The following is a 6,633-nucleotide window of genomic DNA, read 5'->3' as shown; positions in this document are numbered from 1 at the left end:
ATGGTTTTGTAAAACAAGAAATTATCCTATATGTTAAAACCCCTAGTCATGTGGGCTATGGACCATGTTGGTGCACTCAAGACACTTTCAGCCAAGATTTGTGCCACCAAATTACAACCACATGTCATGTCAAATCAACATTTGAACAAGGCATCATGAAAAATAGTTAGTTTCAAAATCATTTTTAAAATAGCCTTGTTTAGTCACCCATTATGCTAGGAACCACGCCACATGTCCACGGATATTCCATCGTCAACTTTATGCACGGTGGAATGTGGTGGTGCACCGAAAACACTCGGTCATTCGGCATGAATTGGGCAGGCACATTACAGCGATAATAAGCATGGAACGACAAAAATCAACTAGTTCACTGGTGTTATAGGATTTTTCCAGCCAGGCAAAACTTATACATGAACATGTCTAAACAAGCATCCTGAAGATCCATCTAGAAACTGCTGTTGTTAAGCATAAAAAAACAAACTCAAAAAAAAAATGGCACAAAGACTACGTGTGTGTTTGCGTCGATGCGCCCACTCTAAACCTGTTACATCTTTTTCTTATGGTCAACGCGTGAAGCCAGTCCGAAGTCCGAATTGGCAGACCGAAAACTTGTGCCCAGTGTCAGAAATGGCTAGTGCTGCCAAGATGTGTCTGTGTCGAGCGGACCCAACATACGCTCACTTCGTCTTCTTATCCTCTGTGCTGGTTTCAGCCTCGCCTCGATCTGCTGGGTTGCCCCTGCTGAATCTGTTCCTTCCAATGTTTGGGGCGCTGCTGGTTCTTCTTCCCCTCCGAAGCCAAACTCGTTGACACGCTTCTTGTCAACTGGGTATACCCACCTCTGGTAGAGGTATATCAAGAAGATAATATCTGCATAGCAAGCAGAAATTGTCAATTAACGGCCTATGGTTGCAACCACATGAATTATCTGTCAAAAGACTAGATTGCTGGCATGTACAACCATTGTTATCAGCAATGATAGTTCATCTTACCATCTCTGAAAACTGAGAGACGATGCAACAATGGCATCTTAATAACAAATGCGAAAAGATCATCGATTATAGTGTTGAGAAACTTGTAGGTCATCTGTCTCCATGGCATATGAGCGACAGACTGTAGCTTGTAGTTGATGAATAATTGTGGGCACATCATGATAAAACCTGAAAAATTTAGAGGCACATATGTAAGTTCTGTTGCTAATTAGCCTAGTGAATTTGTGCGTAGAATGCTGAAATAATTGCTTACCAAACATGTAAACACAACTTGTGAGGGAAGAGAGTATCCATGAGTACCAGCTCTTGTGTTTGTCATACTTCAGTGAATACAGAGCGAAGCCAACCATAAGGAAGAGAAGTACATAGGTAAGGTACTTCATTGCAATCGCATCATACTCCTTTGTCTTATTCTGTGCGTATGACTCACGGTCCCGGAACCTCAGCATGGGAAACTTTCCACTTCTGTCGATCTGGATTCAAACAAAGAAATATTTTCACAAATCAACCCAAGAAAAGAAAAGAAAAAATCATCAGAAATGTAAGAGATTTCTATATCAATGAGCTCATAAGAAATGTAAAGTGCATATCCATATCAGGAAAGAGTAGCTTGTCACAAACTGTATCTCATAGCAGAGAATACACTGGTTTTATGACATCTGTCTGCCTTCAAAAGTCAAGGATCAATGCTGGCACTAGTCCTGAGTTAGCTGAAACATGATTCTTGATCACCAAGACAAGGTTTTTTTAATAAATGCACATTGGCAAATGCTCAGACAACTCTAATCCCATTAATAATTTTGTCGAATGAGGAGAAAGAAACTCGCAGTGAATTAATGCTACATAATTTGCTTCTTAACACATTCATTCATGAGTTTGAAATTTCAATTAAAGTTCAGCATTTAGTTCACTGTTTAAAGTACTTGCTTTTCAGGTGAAGACAACTAGGATCAGATAGGTTCCGTTTCATGCATAATATTACATGTTAAGCAGACTGCATCTGTTTGTACGCTAGTAAGATACTGACAGAACCAAATAATACAATGGCCATAACAGGATAGTGGATAGATGACAATATCATAAATGTCTACCTCGACATGCATCGCTTTCCCGATCTTCCAAAATTCAATGCACACACCTACTCCAGAGCTAGCAAGGATCATCCATGAAGTATCATTGTCAAGCAGGTACAAGAAAATAATCAGCTGACAAATGAAGTTCAGAACAACAGATTTTGCCGATAGACCTTCCATGGACTTGTTCTTATTCCAAAACTGGATATCTGATCAATGTCAAACATCGTCAATACATGTGGAGTCAGGGTTGGATTATACTGATATTTACGATATAAAAGAAAAACATGCAATGCACTTACCATTCTTGAAAGCCAGGAAATCAAACAGAGAGTGGAACAAAGATACAATCATGGTCAATCCGAGGAGATATGGATTTCCTTCAAGGAAAACCCTCTGCAGTTTATGAAGTCCAAGGTCAGTAAAAATATGTAACCAGGAGACTGACTAGCAGAGTAGGTTTATGACAGAAGCAACTGTTTCCAGGGTACTAAAAGAACATATACTAATGGCATCTCACGAAGAATAAAGGCGGTGAGGGTCTTCACTTCCAGAACAAACTAGGGCACAACATATCTAAAAAAGCCAGAATCTGCATGGGTAAAGTTTAGAATATCAATATTGTACCTTGAGTTCATCAGCCTCGCCTTCAAGCATACTTCCATAGCTACGATGAACTTGGAAAGACTGCTCAATCTGTAGAAATAATTGCCACTTGGTCATGCTAATAGGACTAACTTCAAGGTTTAAGGTCAGTTCCTTCACAGTCTCATTGAGTGCTGTCAATTTGTCTCTCAGCAGCCAAAATTCATTGAAGAATACAGTGGGATAGTAGCTGCTTGTAGTTGGATCCACATTCAAATCTGTATCTCTATTGTCAAGGAATACCAATCCTCCCTCAATACAAACAGCTGTTAATCATTTAAAGTATACTGAACAATGATTTAGCTCCATGTGAAGTTGGATACTTGCAAATGGTCTTCATGTGTACAAAATTGTTTAAATACTACCTCCGTTCCAAAATATGTGCCTTTTTAGAAAGCTAAACTGGCTTATATTTCGGAACAAAGGTAACATGATAATGACAACAAAGTAGCATAAAACATGTGCGTTCATGATAAAGCTGTAGCAAAACATATATAACATACACTAACTGTTACAGTTGAAGGATACATGGAGCAACATTTGGAGGAATATTGTTCTGGGGATACCTGTAAAATGTGAAGGGCAAATATAATTTAAAAATCGTAAGAAAGATGAACAACAATAAAGAACTCAAACCATGACATTAGGAACAAAAAGTTTCGCAAGAGTTTCTTTATTGTAAGAAAAAAAACATATACCAAAAGAATGGCTGTGGTGCAAAATAAGAAGCTGGGATGAGGATACACGCACATAAATTAATTAAGCAAAGGTCTAAAACACAGCCAACACATAATTTAGTAGCGCCAGTTTCAGCATAATTTAAAAATATATCTGACCACATAGCTTAGCCGTGCTTGTTTATGATTTACATCAACTGTATCAGCATGCATATTGCATTTTGAATTTTTGATATATGCCGAAGCGCCTGCCCTTACTTAAAAAAAACATGCAGATGCACGAGAGTTTCTCCTAGTTTGATCAAATATATGGCTCTTTCAAATGCACCAACTAATCAACTATATTGCCTTCCCCTTCTCCCTCTTCTTATAAGAGACACTCAAAACGGATCAGATTCTCTTGACTCTAAACTGAGGCATGTCATCTAATTATACCAGTGTTGAAAGAATGCACACTAATGAAGCAATGCAATTCCTTATACAAGAAGTTAATAACTAATACACATTTTTTGACGAGGAGGTAAAGGTAGTAATCATGCCAACAGGAATTAACTTTTGAAACAAATGTGGTTCTCAATATAGTACACTTGGAACTGATAAGTATATATCATCTTGTGCATACCGTGTGAAGTCATCGACGAGATTTATTGTCACATTTGGTTTCCAGTAAGAAATATATTCGACTGGGCCATCCTCTTTGTCTTCGGATTCTATGTTCTCCTGCAAAAATCAGATGTTGTATTCTGTTATTGCTTGACTAGAAATCTTTAGTTCATAGCGTCTTAATAACAAAGGATGGGGTCGAAGACCTTAGACGGTGGTATTTCCTCAGACTCATTCGAATCTCCAAGCAAGCTCTTCTTATTACCAGTTTTTGATTTCCGCAAGTATGCCACAATAGCTAAACATGAATAATGTAGTGAGCAATTTCACACAAACATGCAATTGTTAAAAAGGATGGTTGAGATGAAAAATAAGCTTACGATGTGTCCTTCCAAATGCAGATTTTTGCTCATATTCTGGATCGGTAGGGTCCACAGGGTAACCCGAACGTGCAAAGTAAACATGAGCATACAGAGATCCATTGTGCTTGAGAGCCTATGGAAGTAATATACACCGAGACAAAATTAGGCAAGCGAACAACATATAACTATAACATAATTTGTAAATTACAACAAGTAATATCCTACCTCTGATGGATAGTATGTCAGTGAGTGCGTTCTGGTACTGGTAGGACTCCAGACTGCATATGGTATGTTTGTTTCATGCCAGACGAGTGCTTCTTCATTGCTGAAGTCATTGAATTTATCGTTCTCAGATAAATACATCCACATATCCTGCAGCAACATAACCACCATTCAATTTGTGTTTAGGATAACACAAATAGCTAAGACTACTGTTTGATTCCAACCGCTTCCATAGTGTAAAAAAAGATTGGGTGGCACTACCAAGGAATGTAACTTAATCCAGTAATTTCCGTTAGTTTGGTTTAATTAACTGGGTGACACCACATTTAAATCATTATAACTTAATTACTCCCTCCGTTCCATAATTCTTGTCGCAGATTTGGATGTATCTTGACACATTCTGTGCATAGATACATCCAAATGTGTGTAGATACATCCAAATCTGTGACACGAATTATGGAATGGAGGGAGTATATTAGTACTTGCATAAAACATTACCACAAGCCACTGACTCATCAATCTGACCAATAAAGGGTTTCGACCAACTTCATCAAATATTTGAAATAATAAGACACGCCAAGTTATAAGATCAGTGTGCACGCTAAAAACCAGAAAATCACTTCCCTGCCAAATAAATAACCTGGCAATTACTGTACAAGTTATATACAGTTGCTTTGATTCGAAACACCTAGTCCAGACAATATTCACCCACCAAACTCTACACTACAGACCCAAAAGAGATATTGTCCATGGATGCTGTGACGTTTTCAACTCCATTACAAAGATACAGTACATTCCATACCGTCTAAGCGTATTGTGACATCCTCAACTCCATCGTGGACAAAAGCTTCAAAAACAAGTCCCTATCATAGACAGCAACACAATTCAAACACCAAACGTCTTCACATCAGCTCAATTTTGAAGCATACCCTACACGGCTACACCACATTGTCTAAATTGTCAAGACACTTTATATATACCTTTCCTTTTATCCTTTGCATACTCTATACTAGTTCTGAGAAAGTTTAGACTCCCATGGCTCCCTGAGATGAGATCCACACAATTAACACACCGAACTAACATACCCAAACACATGACCTTTTCAGAGCAAATCAAGTCGCACTGCTGTGGGACACTGCTATCACACGCGATCTACTTGTTTCAGAACAAACTTGAGATACTACTTGTTGGACAGCCACCAACACAGAGAGACAAACAACAGTGCCTTCGCACACTACTGACAAAACCAGCTCCTCGCAACTATACTAAATAGCCCAAACACGTTCTCATGTGCTAAAGCATCCGTGAGCTATTAACAAAAAAGGAAAGTTCCAGATCGCGGTAAAAAAATACTGATAAAACCCTACACAATTTTTGCATCGGAGCAAACAGAACCCAATTGTCCGCACTGCATAAGTGCGAAGCCACCATCCCTTTACTGGAAGACTACAATAAACCGCTCTAAAACCGCCAGAGAAACCTAACACGCCTCCTCTGGCTATGCCCAAAATCGCAGTTCTGGGGGTGGGGCGTTCTCACCATGGGCTCTCCCTTCTGGAAGAGGTTGGACATGACCATCCCGGGGTCCGTGGGGCGCGCTTGGGCCCGAAGAACTTGGAGGCGAAGTACCAGAAGACGGCCATCCGCACGATGCCGGCGAGGCTCTGCCCTATGCCGCCTCCCTGCCGCCCGGCCGGGGCCTGCCCCTGCGGCTGCGCCGCGACGGCGGCGGCAGCCGGCTGCGACATGGCCGCCGGCGAGTTGGATCGGGGTGAGGGGAGCCGCCGAGATGCGCAGGGGAGAAAGTTTTTCGGGGAGGAGTTCTGTGTGATTGATGCTCTGGGGTGGTTTTACGATGGATTTTATAGGTTTCTTTTGCCGATAGAGACGTGAGTTGTTGAGAAATTGCGTTTCGAGTCCCGGATCGACAGATCGTGCAGACGCCGGACTGTTCTGGTTTCGTGATCTGGATAGAGACGTAATTGTTGGAGACTTTGGGGGGTGCAGGCGGTGATGTAGGAGTATAATAATATGGTGAATGATGCTGGCATTTGCCCAA

General features: G+C 40.4%; 1 pseudogene; it reads right to left on the bottom strand.

Moving 5' to 3' along the window:
- Window positions 1-591: 591 nt before the first annotated feature.
- LOC124699361 lies at window positions 592-6,337 on the bottom strand (annotated as a pseudogene).
- Window positions 6,338-6,633: the final 296 nt, after the last annotated feature.

Source organism: Lolium rigidum, chromosome 1 (assembly GCF_022539505.1).
Source record: "Lolium rigidum isolate FL_2022 chromosome 1, APGP_CSIRO_Lrig_0.1, whole genome shotgun sequence".
Taxonomy (NCBI): Eukaryota; Viridiplantae; Streptophyta; class Magnoliopsida; order Poales; family Poaceae; genus Lolium; species Lolium rigidum.
This window is presented reverse-complemented; position numbering and strand designations above follow the sequence as displayed.